At 43.4% G+C, this 18,782-nt stretch overlaps 1 protein-coding gene across 11 annotated transcripts in view; it reads left to right on the top strand.

Annotated features, from left to right (window-relative positions):
* RECK (reversion inducing cysteine rich protein with kazal motifs) overlaps positions 1-18,782 on the top strand; it is a 307,670-nt gene that overhangs the window by 156,019 nt on the left and 132,869 nt on the right. Inside the window, exon 1 of one of the 11 annotated variants that reach the window (XM_070727801.1) lies at positions 15,402-15,455. The exons of the other annotated variants lie outside the window; for them this stretch is intronic. The gene's annotated coding sequence lies outside the window, so the exon portion shown is untranslated. Of the gene's footprint in view, positions 1-15,401; positions 15,456-18,782 lie in introns of those variants that run through there. 11 annotated transcript variants of the gene reach the window in all.

Here is an 18,782-nt window from a genome sequence, read left to right as displayed (position 1 = left end):
TGGGGCCCGTCCTTGTCCATCTGTCTGGGAAGAGTTTGATCTGGGGACACCTGATGAAGTGGACAAGGCCATTGGAGCTGTGAGTTCCGCCATCTGTTTACTGGATCCGTGTCCCTCCTGGCTGGTTTTGGCCAGCAGGGAGGTGACATGGAGCTTGGTCCAGGAGATAGTCAACGCTTCTTTGGGGAGGGGGTCCTTCCCGGCTCCTTACATGGAGGCACTTGTGCGCCCCGTCCTCAAGAAGCCTTCCCTGGGCCCAGCCATTCTTAACAACTATCATCCAGTCTCCAACCTTCTCTTTATGGGGAAGGTTGTTGAGAAGGTGGTGGTGCTCCAGCTCCAGCAGTCCTTGGAAGAAGCCGATTATCTAGGCCCTCAACAGTCGGGTTTCAGACCCGGCTACAGCACGGAAACTGCTTTGGTCGCCTTGATGGATGATCTCTGGCAGACCCGGGACAGGGGTTTATCCTCTGTCCTGGTGCTTCTTGACCTCTCAGCGGCTTTTGATACCATGATATCCTTCTGAGCCGGCTGGAGGGGTTGGGAGCAATGTTCCCTCTAACTTTTTTTAGTGTGGGCGGAAAAGTATAGTGTCTGAGCGGCAGTCCCTTTGGGACTGGGGGGCATAGAAGTATAAATAAATAAATAAATACATACATACATACATAAGAAATTCCCTTCTTTTTTATTAAAATAATTTAATAATAAAACAAAACCAAAATCTATTACTATTAAAACTAAAACAACCAGCAAAACCAAAAACACAACTATTAATAAATCCATGCTTTAAAATCTTCATTTCTTAAATATTTATCATAGTATTATAGTAATTAATAATACTATGAAAATCTACCTGAACACCAATGCCAATATCTTTCCCTAAATTATACTTTTCTATAATTTCATTCAATATTTCCAAGCTCAATTAATTTTCAGGCACTTAGCATTAACTTTCATCAATCTTCTACATTTCCAAGTATATTTTAAATTCATAATGCAAACTCATAAAATCATAGAGTACATATCATAACCCCTTATTTATCATAATCTTCCATTAATTTTACCTATGTAATTCTATATAGTTCTAAAATTCTAGTCCAATTTTTAAAATTAATACATCCTAATATTAATCAACACCTAAATATATCTTTTACCAATATTCCATAGTCAATCCATATTTAATAATCAATCATCCCTCCTCAAATTTCTACCGCTGTTCTCATTTCTGGGTCTCTCTCCTGTCTCTCCCCCTTTTCTGTTTCATTTGTTTCTCATTTCTCCCTCTTCCTGTCATTCCTTCCCCTTCTCACTTCTCTCTTTTTCCATCCCTGCCTCTTCCCCCCTTCTCTCTCTCTCTCTCTCTCTCTCTGTGTGTGTGTGTGAGAGAGAGAGAGAGAGAGAGAGAGCTCTTGAACCATTTCCAAAAACAGGTGAGGACTGGGTTTTTTTCCTTTGTTATTATTTGGGTGCTTTTTACCATATGCTTTAAATCGAGTCATTTCTCTCGCTTTTGTTTCGCTCTCCTGTCATTCTCTGCCTCAATTATTTTCTCATTTCTCTTTTTTCTCCCCTTTTTTTCTATCAGTTCTCTCTCTTTCTCTCTTCCTTCCACTCTTCTTTCTCTTGCTTTCTTCCTCTCTCTCACTCTCTTCCTTCCTCTATCCTCTTTCTTTCTTCCTCTCTCACTCTCTCTCTCTTCCTCTCTTCTCTCTCTCTCTTGCTTTCTCTCTCTCTCTCTTGCTTGCTTTCTCTCTCTTTCTCTTTCTGCCCCCTCTTGCTCTTTCTCTTTTTCTCACTTTCTCTTTCCCTCTCTCCTTTCTATCTCGCTCTGTCTGTTGCTCTCTCTCTTTCTCTCTCTCTCTCTTGTTTTCTTTCTCTCTCTTGCTTTCTCTCTTGCTTTCTTTCTCTCTCTTGTTCTCTCTTTTTCTCTCCCCCTCTTTCTCTCTCTCTCACTTTCTCTCTATCTCACTCTGTCTGTTGTGCTCTCTCTCTCTTCTCTCTTTCTCTCTCTTCGTTTCTTCTCTGTGTAGGCCGGCGAAAGTTTTTCTTATTTTGAATGTTCCGGGCGGGCTGGCAGGAAGATGGGGAGTGCACGCGCACATGCACCTGACATTCAAAATAACCTTTGCGGGCCTCTGCTCCAAGCGCTTCGGGAACGCTGCCCCACCTCTCCTGCAGCCCTTCGCTGACAGACCGGGATGAAAGCGCTCTCAGCGAAGGGACTGCGAGAGGGGCGGGGCGGGCATTCCCAAAGCACTCAGAGAAAACCCTCTGGCCAGTGTTCCCTCTAATTTTTTGGGGGGGTGGGCGGAAAAGTATAGTGTCTGAGCGGCAGTCCCTTCGGGACTGGGCGGCACAGAAATAATAAATAAACAAATAAACAAACAAACAAACAAACAAATAAAAAACTCACCCTGTTTTGCCAAAGAGAATTTCAAAATAAAATACTGTACTGTGTGTCTATAACAGTGAGCTCATAATAGGGCAACTCTATCAATATCAAAATGCCACTTAAATAGTTGAGCTAGTTTCAAACTAGATTTTGATTTTCTTTCTCTCTTCCTTACTCCCATTCTTCTTCTTTCTCTTTTTCTTCCTCTCTTTTTTCTATCTGTTTCTCTCTCTTCCTCTCTTCCTCTCTCTCTCCTTCCCTCTCGGCTTCTGGGCAGGTTTGGAAAACTCTGAGTTGATGATGATTTTTAAGTGAGCGATTGCTCACTGCTCAGCTTAGAGGGAACTATGCCTCTGGCAGCCCCTTCACTAGCGGTTGGATGAGGAGGATGAGAAGCCACAGCCTCCACCACCGTTGCGGGAGGAGCTGCACCCCAAGGTGGGAGGCAGAGGAGGAGAAAGCCAGAGAGAGGGGCGGATTGGGCGGGTAGGGGGCAGTGGTGAGAAGCCAGGGGCACAAGGGGGCCGGAGGTGCTGGGGGGGGGGCAGCCGCAGTTGACAATCAAAATAACCTTTGTCGGCCTCCGCACTTTCGTCACTCCCCGCCCCCGCCCCCAACTCCAACACCCGGCTCCTTGTGCGGCGTGTAAAAAGGTGCGCGGGGGTTGGTTTTGGGTGCGCGGCCACGTGGAACATTGGTTGGGAGTGGGAGGCACTGTCCTTCAGTGGTTCTCCTCCTACCTTTCTGGTTGGTCGCAGTCGATGTTAGTGGGGGGGGGGGTCAGAGGTCGACCTCTAGGCTTCTCCCTTGTGGGGTGCCTCAGGGGTCGGCCCTCTCCCTCCTGCTATTCAATATCTACATGAAACCGCTGGGGGAGCTCATCCAGGAGCATGGGGTGAGGTATCATCAGTACGCTGATGATACCCAGCTGTACATTTCCACCCCATGTCCAGTCAACAAAGCAGTGGAAGTGATGTGCCGGTGCCTGGAGTCTGTTAGCTGGGTTATCCAATCGGAATCGAGGTCCGCCCAGATCCGAGTGACTTTATCAGCAAAAAATGTATTAAAGTCCTCGGCACTGTTCTGCAAGGGCTCCCCAACTCCCCCCTCGTTAAGAAGGGAGCAGGTCACCCTAAACAGAGCAGCCAGGCGAGATTCCACTGATGCAATCAAGGCGGCATGATACGCACATCTTGCAGCCTTGAGCGCCACTTTGTAAGTCTTAATGTGAGCTCTTACAAGTGTATCATATTCCTCCTAACGATCTAAGAGCTCAACAGGATTTAAATAAGATTTTTGCAGCTGTTCAATTTCTAGATTCTACTCTCCAGTCATCCCGGTTCTCCACTAAGACGACTCTTACAAGGATACTTTCTCTGAGGACTTTTTAGAGGATGAACAAGAGATGAGGATCCCCCCAGAAAGGGCTCCTTTCTAGATCTGTCAAAAGATGAGGAAAATCCTTCGGACCTTCCAGTTCCATCCAATCTTTTTCCACTGGAGCTATTTAAATCTCTCCTTTTCAAGGCCATGGTGGCAGCGGGGCTTAATGTCCCTTCACCTACCACTGCAGATGCCACCGCAGATCATCTCTCCCTTGAATCCAAATACAAAATGGATGTTGCTTCTGTACCACAATTGTTCCTGGATGCACTTCATCATCAGTGATCATGGCTGGCTGCAGCCCCTGCTCTTTCATCTAAGGACAAACATTTTTACAACGTTGCCTCCATTCTTGCAGATCTTCTAGCACAGCGTTTCCCAACCGGTGTGCCGCGGCACACTAGTGTGCTGCGAGACATGGCCAGGTGTGCCACAAGAAGCTCCAGCTGGGTGGGGCGCTGCCGGCGCCCCTGCCTGAATGTCATCCTGTGGATGGTCTTGGGCTTCACAGTCGCTTCCTGGTTCCCTCTCCTCCCACCGCCTGTGTCTCCCGCCGTCGCCTCCACCAAGCCGGCGCCCGTTGCCGTGGGTTCCTCGAATGGGAGCTGCCGCTTCCCTCCGTCCAGCTCAGCCACGCTGCCATAGAAAGCACAGAGGTTATTGCCACCGCTTCTGCCACCGCTTCTGCCTCCACTCAGGGAGCCACCGTGGTCACCGCGCCTTTTCCTCTCGCTCAGCTCAACCACGATGGCTCCCTGAGTGGAGGCAGAAGTGGCGGCAATAACCTCTGCACTTTCTACGGCAGCGTGGCTGGGCTGCCTGGAAGGAAGCGGCAGCTCCGAGGAATGAGGCGCTGGCGGTAGACACAGGCGGAGGGAGGAGAGGGAACTAGGAAGCAACCGTAAAGCCCAAGACCAGCCACAGGATGACCTTCAGCCAGGGGCGACGGGACCGCGCGCAGCCATTGTGGGAGCAGCATGAGAAAGAGAGGATTCTATCCCACGAGGAGACGCCCACCAAGCTGCAGGTCCCGCTGCCGTCGCCTTCTTTCCCTCCGCCTCTTTCTCCTCGTGCAGCCTGAGCCCGCCTTTGCGAGTCCGCCCTGGCTTTCGCTTCGCCCCATGATTTCCCCGCAATTTCATCAAGGCCACCTCTTGCCTCCTTTTGAACTGCGGGGAAATCTGCGGGCGAAGCAAAAGCCAGGGCGGGAGAGAAGCGCGGGGGTGGGGAAGGAGGAGAGCCCCTCAGCGCTTCCCCTCCGCCAAGCTGCCTGCTTGTCCTCGCGCCTCGTTGCTACCTCCTGCCTTTTTCCAGGGGCCTTTGGAAGGCACCCAGGGAAGGGGGGGATTAGGGGTGGCTGCAGCGGCTTCTCGTCCTCCTCATCCGGCTGCTAACACCCGCCCGGACCCTCTTGCAGTCCCTTCACCGAGCGCTTTTGTCCCAGGCTGTCAGCGAAAGGGCTACAGGACAGGCGGGGCAGGCGTTCTTCTCACAGCTGAGGCAGGATTTGGAATGTCGGGGGTGTGTGCGTGCGGGCTCCGCATCCCCCTGCCACCCGGAACATTTAAAATAAGAAAAACCTTCGCCGGCCTCCGCAGAGAAGAAAGGAAGAGAGAGCAAGAGAGAGAGAGCAAGAGAGACATAGCAAGAGAGGCAGAGAGAGAGAGAGACAGAGAAAGAGAGAGAAAGAAAGAGAGCTAGCAAGAGAGAAAGAGAGACACAGAAAGAGAGACAGAGAGAAAGAGATAGCAAGAGAGAGAGAAAGAGAGAGAAAGAAAGAGAATGAAAGAGAGATAGCAAGAGAGGCAGAGAGAGCAAGGGAGAGAGAAAGACATATAGGGAGGGAAGGAGGGAGAGAGAAAGAGAGCAAAAAAGAGAGGAAGAAAGAAAGAGGGATGGAGAGAGAGAAAGAAGGAAAAGAAGAGAGAAAGAGTGAGGGAGAAATAGAGCGAAATGGAGGAAGATTTTTTTTTTGTCAAAACTTTTCTTTAGCCGCCACCCCCGGTCCCCCCCCCCCCCCATTCAGTGTTTCCCCAGGATTTTGAAAATATGAATAATGTGCCGCGGCTCAAAAAAGGTTGGGAAACACTGTTCTAGCAGTACTATCAGTGGATGAATCTATCAAGGTTCTTCACTCTACAACTGCAATTCTGGTAGAAGGAATTGCCTGATGATCGCAGGATGGAACAAATACTAAAGATAATGTACCAGGCCACAGCATGGTCCATTAAAGCTGCATCCACTTCTTCCTTCTTTGCATGAAGCACTCTCATCTAGCTTCATTAAATTCAACATCATATTCCTCCTAACAATCTAAGAGCTCAACAGGACTTAAATAAGATTTTTGCAGCTGTTCAATTTCTAGATTCTACTCTCCAGTCATCCCGGTTCTCCACTAAGACGATGGCTTCATCCTTGGTGGGTAAACGTCTGCACTGGTGGCGACAGTGGCAAGCAGGTTTGCACCATCCATAAATGGCACCTCACAATGGGTCCATTCAAGGGCAAAGCGCTGTTCGGCGATATACTAGAACCTCTGCTTGTAGAGTCCACGGATAAGTGGAAGATCCTTCCTCATGTCAACTGAAGGGGCACCGCAAGGTACTCTTCATCATTCCTGACCAGAGTTATGCCTTCCGATCTCTAGGTCAGTATGCTCCCCGCCCCAGACCCCAGTCTGATAGGACAAAAGAGGGAGGCAATTTTGCAGCAAGCCCAGAAAGGGTGCCGCTTCTAGGGCCTTCATAAGATCCAGTGGTAGGAGCTCTGACATCCTTATTGGGTCGGTTAGCCAGCTTTTTTCCAGGTTGGCAGTCCACCATTTAGGACTCCTGAGTTCTCTCCACCATCCAGTTTGGTTTATAGTTTCTTCTTCCCCCCAACTCCTTTGTAGCCTGTTCAGTCCCCAGGACCTCATCTAAGCAGCATCTAATGGATGAGGTGGTCCTCCATCACCCTCCCACACAAGAACAGGGTTCAGGGTTTTATTCCCTCCTCTTTGTGGTCCATAAGACTTGGGGGGGGGGGGAGGGCCATCCTGGACTAAAAACATTTCAGTTTTTTAATTAAATACAGGCAACAAATACAATGTACTCCTAGCGTCCCTCTACAAGGGGGACTTCATGGCTTCCCTAGACCTCTCGGAGGCCTACCTCCACATTCCTATCTCAAAACATCATAGACGTTTTCTCTGTTTCTCCTACAATGGAAATTATTTCCAGTACAGAGCCATGCCTTTTAGACTCTCGTCAGCTCTGAGAGTTTTTACTAAAATCCCAACAGTTCTCGCAGTTTATATTATTTATTTATTTATTTATTTATTTGGTTTTTTTAAAAAAACGCTGTCCTTCTTCTTAGACACAGGGCATCTTACAACATGTTAGCAATAGCACTTTTTAACAGAGCCATCATATTGCCCCCACAATCCGAGTCCTCATTTTACCCACCTCGGAAGGATGGAAGGTTGAGTCAACCTTGAGCCGGTAATGAGATTTGAACCACTGATCTACAGATCTAGCAGTCAGTCAGCTTTAGTGTCTTGTAGTATTGCACTCTACCCACTGTGCCACCTCGGCTCAATTAGATCCATCCCCATCCATATGCACTTCTATTTAGATGATATCCTAGTCCTTGCGCCTTCCATACAGTTAGCAATCTCCATACTACCATGGATATCCTACCACAGTGATGGTGAACCTTTTTTCCTCGGATGCTGAAAGAGAATGTACGCATGCTATTATGCATTCGTAAGTGCCCACACCCATAATTCAATGCCTGGGGAGGGTGAAAACAGTTCTCCAGCCCCCCAGAGGCCATCTGGAAGCTGGAAATGGCTTGTTTCCCAATTTCTGGTAACCTCATTAGGCTCATGTTTCACCCTCCCCAGGCTCCAATGGCTTCTCTGGAGCCAGGGGAGGGTAAAAACACCATCCCCCATCCCCCCGGAGACTCTGGAAGCAATCCCTCTCATGGTGGAATTCCTCTGCCATTTCCAGAGGATCTCTGTTCAAAATCCCCAAGAAATCAGGGTGACAACAGATGTCAGCCTCTCGGGCTGGGGGGGGGGACTCATAACCTGGCCATGATAACGCAAGGCACATGGACACCGGCAAAAGCTCGCCATTCCATCAACTGGCTAGAACTCCGTGTGATCTACCTAGTTCTGAGACAGTTCAATCATCAAGTAACCAGTCAAAACATCCTTATCTTGACCGACAACTTATCCACCAAAGCCCACATTTGTTGGCAAGGGGGAATGCAATCCAAGTTCTTGCTAGTCGAGGCAGTACGACTTGGCCTCTGGCTAGAAAAACATCTCCTCTCATTAACAGCAGACCACATCTCCTCCTATCCCAGATCTTACGATAGTTCGGACTCCCTTCTGTCGATCTGTTTGCAAGCCCTCGGAACAAACAATTGCCATGGTTCTTTTTTTAGGACGATTGGCCGTTGGATCAGGAGCACCATCCCTAAAGCCTATGATTTAGTGGCACTTCCAACATCCTCTGGAATTTCTACACACTCCACCTGTAGTGCTGCAATCTCAGCGGCCTGGGCCACACAAGCGCTCCTGGACGAAGTCTGTTGAGCAGCCATCTAGTCCTCTTCAAATTCCTTTATTAAGTATTACAAAATTGATTCCTATGCATCTGCTGATGCAGCGTTTGGCTGGAGGGTGCCTCAACGGGTGCTGGAACACAATTTTTTTGAGGGGGGGTATAATTTTTTTATTGTTTTGCACACCTTACAGAGATTCCAATTTACATACCTCAAATTAAAATATAATACAGTACAATATCAAATGCCAAATTCTTAGTCAAATTAATCAAATTTTTCTAATTATTTATCTAATTTATTCTGGTATATATCATTCATCCTGTGCTACATCCTTTCCAAATACTATCATCTGGATTTTAGTATTGTTCTTTGCTTTCATTTGTATTTAAAATGCTATAGTTATCTAAATTTCATAGAAACATAGAAAATTGACAGCAGAAAAAGGCCTCATGGTCCATCTAGTCCAGGGGTGGGCAATTAATTTTGCCATGGGGCCGCATGAGAAATTTGGATGGTTTTAGAGGGCCGGATTAATATAATTAATTCAGTTCTACCTAATACTGTATATTATTGGGTAGAACTGAGTTAATTATATTATATATATATTATAATTATAAATTAATTGCCCACCCCTTCCTTCTTTCCTTCCTTCCTTCCTTCCTTCCTTCCTTCCTTCCTTCCTTCCTTCCTTCCTTCCTTCCTTCCTCCATTTCTCCTTCCTTCCTTTATCCCTTCTCCAGATGGAGAGAAGCTTCTGTCTCTCTGATTTTCTCTGGCTTTTATTTCTGCTTTTGGGCAGTTCTTTACTTCTTTTTCAAAATATTCCTTTCAGGTGCCTCTCTTCAACTGATCTACATTGTCAATTGAGAAAACATAGTGGAGGCTTTGCCTGAAAGTAGCTTTGGATTCCTTTTCTTTCTCCTCCTCCCCTTCCCCCCCCCCCGAGAGATGGGGTGGGGGGTTTGCTTTAAATTTCTTGGAAAGGCCAATGAAACCAATGAACAATTAAAAAATGAGCATTTATTGGACTTTTGCAAAAGGGCATGGAAAGAGAATTTCTCCTTCCTTCCTCCCTCCATTTCTCCTTCCTTCCTCCCTCCATTTCTCCTTCCTCCCTTCCTCCCTCCCTCCTTCTTCCCTTCCTTCCTTCCTCCATTTCTCCTTCCTTCATTTCTCCTTCCTACCTCCGCAGGCCGGTCACAGACAGCGGACTGGCCGCATCCGGTCCTTGGGCCACACTTTGCCCAGGTCTGATCTAGTCTGCCCTTATACTGTTTCTTGTATTTTATCTTAGGATGGATATATGTTTATCCCAGGCATGTTTAAATTGAGTTACTGTGGATTTACCGACCATGTCTGCTGGAAGTTTGTTCCAAGCATCTACTACTATTTCAGTAAAATAATATTTTCTTACTTCTAATCTTTCCCCCAACTAACCTCAGATTGTGCCCCCTTGTTCTTGTGTTCACTTTCCTATTGAAAACACTTCTCTCCTGAAACTTATTTAACCCTTTAACATATTTAAATGTTTCAATCATGTCCCCCCTTTCCCTTTTTTCCTCCAGACTATAAGATTGAGTTCATTAAGTCTTTCCTGATAGGTTTTATGCTTAAGACCTTCCACCATTTTTGTAGCCTATCTTTGGACCTGTTCAATTTGATCAACATCTTTTTGTAGAGGAGGTCTCCAGAATTGAACACAGTATTCCAAATGTGGTCTCACCAGCGCTCTATACAGCGGGATCACAATCTCCCTCTTCCTGCTTGTTATACCTCTAGCTATACAGCCAAGCATCCTACTTGCTTTCCCTACTGCCTGACTGCACTGTTCACCCATTTTGAGACTGTCAGAAATCACTACCCCTAAATCCTTCTCTTCTGAAGTTTTTGCTAACACAGAACTGCCAATACAGTACTCATATTGAGGATTCCTTTTGCCCAAGTGCATTATTTTACATTTGGAAACATTAAACTGCAGTTTCAATTGCTTTGACCACTTATCTAGTAAAGCTAAATCATTTGCCATATTACATACAGATGCCTCCAGGAATATCAACCCTATTGCACACTTTAGAGTCATCGGCAAATAGGCAAACCTTCCCTACCAAACCTTCCCCTATGTCACTCACAAAGATATTAAAAAGAATAGGACCCAGAACAGACCCTTGTGACACACCGCTTGTAACCAGGCTCTGCTCAGAATACTCGCCATTAACAACAACCTTCTGATGTCTACACTTCAGCCAGCTGCAAATCCACTGAACTATCCAGAGATTAAGTCCAATCTTCACTAATTTATCTATCAGCTCTTTATGTGGAACCGTATCAAAGGCTTTGCTGAAGTCCAGATAGGCAATATCCACGGCACCACCTTCATCCAACATCTTTGTGACATAGTCAAAGAAATCAATGAAATTAGTCTGACATGATTTGCCCTCAGTAAAGTCATGCTGGTTTGGGTCCAATAAGTTATTGTTTTTTAGGTGCTGATTTAGGTGCTATTTTTGAGTAGAGTCTCCATCATTTTAACTATAACTGATGTCAAGCTAACTGGCCTGTAGTTTCTTCTTCTCTACTGCCCTTCTTGTGGATAGGCACAACACTCTCTGCGCACAACACTTTCTCTTGGCTATTTGCTATTTTTCATAACTGTGCCATCGTGCTTCAGTCCCTTTTTAGTGTTCTTAGTAAACATATTCCTGCTTTCATTTGAAAAACCCTCATTTTGTCATAACTGCCCTTAACAATAGAAATATCAGAATTTACTTCTCTTTAAAAAAAAAAAGCACTATTCATATCGTATCTTAATCTATACATAGGAGGAAGGGTTGTTGTTAGAGATTTTAAAATATATTTCCTACTCAATTCATTTCTTTCACTTCTTTAATTATATCAGTATATCGTTTCTACTTTAACAGATCAAAATAAATATAAATTATTCCATTATTTTGTGCGAAAAGTATCTTCCATTAAAAAAGAAAGACCAATGTATTAATATTCTTCCCTAATCTAGCTATTTTCCACTGCCGTTCTTAGTGTAATAGTTTTCCCTAATCTATAAATTCCACTGCCAATCCCAGTGTAATTATCTTCCCTAAACTGTGTGTCGTTGTCATATCAGTGCAATAATCTTCCCTATTTTAATTTTCACTGCTGAGTGCAGTGCCATAATCTTCCCTAATCTATATATTTCTCTAATCTATATATATCCCTAATTCTAAATATCTTCCACTATCGAACTCAGTGTGATTATCTTCCCTAATCTATTCATTTTAACTCTTCCTTGTTTCATCTGTATTTCCTCATAATGTTTAACATAATTAGTGCTAATTATTATCCCATATTAATCCTACTCCTGATATTATACCTCTCTTCTCTTTTCTTTTCCCCCTTCCGCCTATTTTATTTATCACCATAAACCATAAACCAGATAGGCAATTTATAATTCAAACAATCGGAAGAAAAAAAGAGAGAGAAAAGAACAAAAAAGAAAAGAGAAAAAGAAAATCATCCAAAAAGAATCATAACCATTATCAAATATCCCATCTATATTACGCGCAATAATCAGAGCTATTTTCAATTTTCTCATTCATAAGCCATTAAAATTTCTCCTCTTGTACAGTTCTTCCATTTTACACTTTAAATCAGTTGCTTATATATATTTTTATATATATAGAATATATGTATTTTCATTACCAAACTCCCATAAGATTAAAATATTAATAAATATATACTTAAAAGTATTTAATTCTTAAAGTATTTAATTTCAAATTATATTGTCCAATGTGATTTCAGTCAAATCAGGTAGTTCAAATATAATTTCAGTAAAATCGAGAGTCCAATCAAATCAAATAACTTCAGATCAGTTCAGTCAATTTCATCTTGAATATTTTCTTCCTTGCATGCATTAGCTGATCCACCTTCTCATAGCCAAAATGACAAAGTCTTTAGACATATAACAAACTGCTATATTTCTTCCGGCCACACGATGTCGCCAGATAACCAATTTTCCAAGTCTTTTCTGGATAGCTTTTTTACAGCTCTTTCCGTTTTTTTATTGACTTGTTCTTCCGATATTACGTTCCTCTTTGTTTATATAAGAAAAGAAAAATAAAGCTTCCACAGCAGAAATTTAGGAGGTTCCAAATTCCAAAAGGCAAATTTTAAAGAAGACCAATTAGATAGCTAGAAAGAATCAAATGATGGGCAGTTCGCTACTTTTCAAAGCTTCTGCTGAAATGCCATGTCACACAGCTAGCTGCTTTCTTCAATCTCAGGCCGTTTTAGCTCTGTCCAGCAACCAAGCACAAAAACAAAAGTCTAAAATCCCATTCAGGCACTCTCCACTTACCACCGTAGACAGGAAATCCCTTCTTTCCTCAGTTGCGTTTAGAAGCTGCCAGCCCAGAAATAGAAAGGATTTCAGGAACAGGAGAGGTTTTGGAATGAAGACACTACAGAAGGAATTCTTTAGAAGACTTTTACTTATTCTATTCTATATCATATAATATCAAACTAACTTACTAGATGATTCTACCATTACTAACCATAAACTACAACAAACCACCACTTCCCACAAGCCACACCTTTGTAAAGGTGCATTACAGCATATACAGATTTTGACCATTCTGGTAACCCACCTTGACTCAGCATTCTTTTTACTTTACACTAATTACAACCTTTCTCTGTGTAACTGGAATATTACCTCAGGTACTAATCCTGACAGGAAACTTACCTGAATGCCTCTTCTCATCTGGGGTGGTATAAGTATTCACCTCCTTCCCTATCATGTTTCTGGTTTCTCTCTCTACTTTTTCCTTTCTCTTGTCTTTTTCCTCTTTCTTCCTTGGCTGGGAGCCTTTTTTTTTTACATTGCGAACATGAGTCAAGTCTTTGCATCTGTAAAATCTGGGGAAGCAATGGTGGATCTGAGCTCTATGGAAATGATTTGACTTGAACCTTCAATCTGATTGGCTGAGGACAACCCATGTGTGAATACTGACACCGCAGCGGATGAGAAGATGCGTTCAGGTAAGTTTCCAACGCTTAAAATTAAATGTACTCTAAAATTAAGGATAACCAAATGTCCAGGTTATTCTACAGAGAAAATCCACTAATCTCTTAATAGCGGACATGCTGTGCATGCATATCTCATAAGTTATCTTCAGCATTAGGTTAGGAAACGTTTCTGCATAATATCTGAGGAACTATTATTAATCCAATTGAAATTTATTATGGCTGTTGTAGCCAGATAAAAATATTGAATAGAATAATACATTGAATAAAATATGTGTGTTTGTGTGTGTATATGTGTATATGTAACATATTTTTGAAGATAATGAAAAGGAAGGGAGACTTATATAGATCTATTTCAACTATTTTGCTCTCATCCACTAGCCATTCCCTTACTGGGATTTGAACCTGGCGAGTCTGCTTGTAAGGCAGTAGCTTTAACCTCTAGACCAGCGTTTCACAACCTTGGCAACTTGAAGACATTTGGACTTCAATTCCCAGAATTCCTCAGCCAGCATTTGCTGGCTGCGGAATTCTGGGAGTTGAAGTCCAAATATCTTCAAGTTGCCAAGGTTGGGAAACACTGCTCTAGACTACAGGTCCTCCTCCTCTCAGCCTGTACCAGGGAAGAGTTATGTGGCTTTTCCATTGATTCCTATGGGAAACATTGTTTCATCTTACGAACTTTTCACCTTACAAACCTCGTCACGGAACCAATTAAGTTCGTAAGACAATGTATCACTGTATAACTCTTCCCTGGTACAAGTTGATAGGAGGAGAACCTGGGGCTTAGCGGTTAAAGCTACTGTCTTATAGGCAGGCTGCCCAGGTTCAAATCCCAGTAAGGGTATGACTAGCTGATGAGAGCTAAATAGCTTGAAATAGATCTATACTAGTCTCCCTTCACTTTCATTATCATCAAAAATACATTACAGGTACACACACACACACACACACACACACACACACACACAAATATAGAACAGAAAAACAATGTATTATGTAATGGAGTTAAAAATAATCATGCAACTAAAAATTATTATGTAATAGAACGGTGTGTCTTACAAATACCAACACAGAATTGAATCTTGAGTCCTTGTCAGAGGTTAATAGTATTACAGTGTTCCCTCGATTTTCGCAGGTTCGAACTTCGCGAAAAGTCTATACCACGGTTTTTCAAAAATATTAATTAAAAAATACTTTGCGGGTTTTTCCCCTATACCACGGTTTTTCCTGCCTGATGATGTCATATGTCATCGCCAAACTTTCATCTGCCTTTAATAAATATTTTTTTAAATAAACTTTAATAAATAAACATGGTGAGTAATGATCTAAAAATTGCACTTTAGGGGTTTAAAGTGTTAAGGGAAGGCTTGTGATACTGTTCATAGCCAAAAATAGTGTATTTACTTCCGCATCTCTACTTCGCGGAAATTCGACTTTCGCGGGCAGTCTTGGAACGCATCCCCCGTGAAAATCGAGGGAACACTGTAAATAAAAATTGTATTCCCTTTCTGGAAATTTCTTCAAGAGGTGCTATAAAAGTGTTGGTGTTTCCTGAAGCCTGAGGAGGGCAAAAAATGGCTGAGTGCGCCTACCAGACGTCCGGAGGCTTTGGGAGGGGGTTGTGCATGCATGCACGAGGGGAGGGCATTGCATTATGGATGTGGGCATGCCCGTGCATGCTGTTGTGCACCTACACCCTTTTGGCACCCAAACAAAAATAGATTCGCCATCACTGCCCTATACCATTCCAGACAATGGCTTTCCAATCTCTTTTTAAAAACCTCAAGGGATGGAGCACCCACAACTTCTGGAGGCAAGCTATTCCACTTATTCATTGTTCTCACCACTAGGAAATTTCTCCTTAGTTATACGTTACATCTCTCCTTGATAAGTTTTACTTCTTTATCTCCATTACTTCTTGCCCTTACAGAATACATTTACTCCCCTTTTCTTTTTGATAACCTCTCAGATATTAAAAGACTGCTATCATGTCAACCTTATTTCTCTTATTTTTGTCTAGTGTTAATTGCAATTGGATGCAGTATTCCAAGTGTGATCTTAATCAAGGCAATATAATGGGACACTAATATTTCACATGATTTTGGTATGTGAATGTTGTTATTGCAACCTAGGACTGCATTGGGGTTCTTTTGGCAGCTGCAGCACACTGCTGGCTTGTATATGATGGGTTGTCCACTAGGACTCCTATGTTTCTCTCATATTTACTACTATAGTAACTGTGAGAGGAACCTAGGGGAAAAATTTGTAACACAATTTCTGTTGAGTTTGAATTTTGAGCTTTTTTGTAGTTAATTAGGCATGCTGGTTTCAAAACTGTAGTTACCATGTCAAGTTTTTTCTCTACACCTTGTGAGATTGTGACCACTCTGCAGAATCAAGCAATGATCATAGGAAACACTATTACTCTCCTATTGGCTGACACAAATAATCTCCGATGGTCACTGGATGAATGATGCATAGAACAGAGACAGATTTTTACTATAGCAATATGTTATATGCTGAATGGCCTCTAGGCGTCTCAATACTTGTATTGCACAAGAGAGAAAGGACAAACTTATTGGTAGGGCTACTGTGACAGAGAGCATTCTTGTAATGGTTGTTAACAGATCTTTTTTACAATAAAGTACCGTGTCAGATAATATAACAAAAAGCAGAACATTTACTTGTCTGGATTTGTTCAGTTACACTTGAGATACAGTAGTGAGATCTTGTGTGGCTCTGAAATAGTGCAGCACATTCTGACGTGGAGTCTGAGTTCTTGTTTATATACAAGGTTAGCAGTGTTTAGTGTTTGAACTGAAACTTTTCCTTATGTCTACCTCTGCTAGTTCACATCTAAAGTGCTTAAACAGCCCCAATTTGTTTTATTATATATGTGGCAGTTTTACCATTCCCAGTCAAAGGACAAACATCAGTATATTTGTCAGGCAAGCCTATTTTGCCTATTTTAAAGTGAAAATTGGTGATCAAGATAAATCATGGGTCCCTCACTAAGTGTGTAAGCAGTGTGTTGAGAGTTTACGGATTGGACCAAGGGAACATGTGATAAACTTCCATTTGGTATACCTATGATTTGGTAAGAGCCCAGAGATCATTCAAGTGATCGTTAAGATATAACAAGAAAAACAAATGTAAAATAGAATATCCTAGTTTACCATCAACTATACACCCAGTGCCTCATTCAGCCGAAATCCCAGTGCCAATTTTCAATGAATTGCCTTTTTTGAAAATACGGGAATACGAGTCTGGTGAAAATCAAAGTGACCCTAACGATGAAGATTTCGAAATGGAAGATGATTTTGTACATAAGGGATTTGAGCAGCATGAGTTGAATGATTTGGTACGAGATTTGGGAATATCCAAAAAAGCTTCAGAGCTCCTAGCATTGAGACTGCACGAGAAAAACTTGCTTTTCAAATGCGCCGCTTTCCTGCGCTGCTTTCCTGGGCAGCCGGCTTTGCTGGCCGGCAAAAGGCAGCCGCTGCGACGACAACAACAACAACGCCCCCATGGCAGCCGCTGATGCCGAGAGCCCGAAGCCCGCTCTCCAGCATCAATACCAGGCTTCGGGTGAGCAGAGCTGCATGCGAGTGATGGGAGCTGTTGGGAAGGCAGACGCGGCACCTCTGCTGGGAAGGGCTGTCAAAGAGGCCCTGAAGGGGGACAGGGTGGTCCCCACCGCCTGTGTCAGCAGCAAGGTGGCCGCGCCGGCCGGGGCGGGAGAAGGCTGGAGTTGCGTGGAAAGCGGCACCCGCTGGTGGGGCCTGATCAGAGAGGAGCCGCCACTGTCACTGCACCAATGGCAGCTGCTGTGGGGGCAGAGCGAAGGGGAAGGCGCAGAGGTGGTGCCTGCTGGAGAAGCGGAGAGAGAGAGAAGTGGACCAAAAGAAAGAAAAAAGGAAGAGAGGGAGGGAAAGAGAAGTGGAGAGGAAAGAAGGAGGGAGGGAAGGAAAGGAGAGAAAGGGGGGAGAGAGAGAGGGAGAGAGAGATAGAGTGGGAAAGAGAAAGAGGGAGAGAGAAAGGAAGAGGATAGATAGAAAGAGAGAGAGAGAAAGAAAGAGGGATAGATAGAGAGAGAGAAAGAGGGAGAGATACAAAGAGGGAGTGAGAGAAAGAGAGAAGAGAAAAAGAAAGCAAGAGAGAAAGAGAAAGAAAGGTAGAGAAAGAAAGAGGGAGAGATACCAAGAGGGAGAGATAGAAAGAGAGTGAGTGAGAGAAAGAGAGAGAAAGAAAAGAGAGAGAGAGAAAGAGAGAGAGAGAGAAAGGGAGAGATAGAAAGGGAGAGAGAAAGGGAGAAATAGAGAGAGAGGGAGAGAGAGAAAGTGTGAGAGATACAAAGGGAGAGTTAGAAAGAGAGTGAGTGAGAGAAAGAGAGAAGAGAGAGAAAGAGGGAGAGAGAGATGGAGAGAGAAAGGAAGAGGGAGAGATGGAAAGAGAGAGAGAAAGAAAAATGAGAAAATGATGGAGGGAAAGAACAAGGGAGAGGAAAATGAAACAGATGAGAGAAAAGGAAGAAAAGTAAGAGGGAAGAGAGAAGTGGAGAGGAAGGAGGGAGGGAAGGAAGGAGAAAAGGAAGGAGTTTGTTGATTTAAGTTTAAATTTACTTGGTAATAGAGAAGTATAAATTACTTTATTACTTAATTATTAATTACTTATTACTTCTTTATTTTAAATATTTTATTTGTTCCCATTTTGTTTTTTACTTTAATTAAGGTATGTGCAGTATGCATAGGGATTTGTTCATAGGTTTTTTTTATAGTCCGGCCCTCCAACAGTCTGAGGGACAGTGAACTGGCCCCCTGTGTAAAAAGTTTGGGGATCCCTGCTATACAACATGTGAAAATTGAATAACATAATAACATACAGTTTAGAGCAGTGTTTTTCAACCAGTGTGCCGTGGCACACTAGTGTGCCGCAAGACATGGTCAGGTGTGCCGCGAAGCTCAGCAAGAGAGAGAAAGAGGGAGAGCGAAAGAAAGCAAGAGAGAGAGAGAAAGAAAGCAAGAGAGAGAGAGGAGAGAGAAAGAAAGCAAGAGAGAAAGAGAAAGAGAGAAAGAGAAAGAAAGCAAGAGAGAAAGAGAAAGAGAGAAAGAAAGCAAGAGAGAGAGAGGAGAGAGAAAGAAACCAAGAGAGAAAGAGAGAAAGAGAGAGAGAGAAAGAGAGGGAGGGAAGGAGGGAGAGAGAAAGAGAGCAAAAAAGAGAGGAAGGAAGGAAGGAAGAGAGAAAGAAAGAGGGATTTATTTATTATTGATTATTTATTTATTATTTAGATTTGTATGCCGCCCCTCTCCGAAGACTCGGGGCGGCTCACAACAAGATAGAACAAATCATAAATAATCAGAAAACTTTAAAATTTATACAAAATTTAAAAGAACCCCATATACTAACAGACGCACACACAAACATACCA

This window comes from Erythrolamprus reginae, chromosome Z (assembly GCF_031021105.1).
Source record: "Erythrolamprus reginae isolate rEryReg1 chromosome Z, rEryReg1.hap1, whole genome shotgun sequence".
NCBI lineage: Eukaryota > Metazoa > Chordata > Lepidosauria > Squamata > Dipsadidae > Erythrolamprus > Erythrolamprus reginae.
This window is presented reverse-complemented; position numbering and strand designations above follow the sequence as displayed.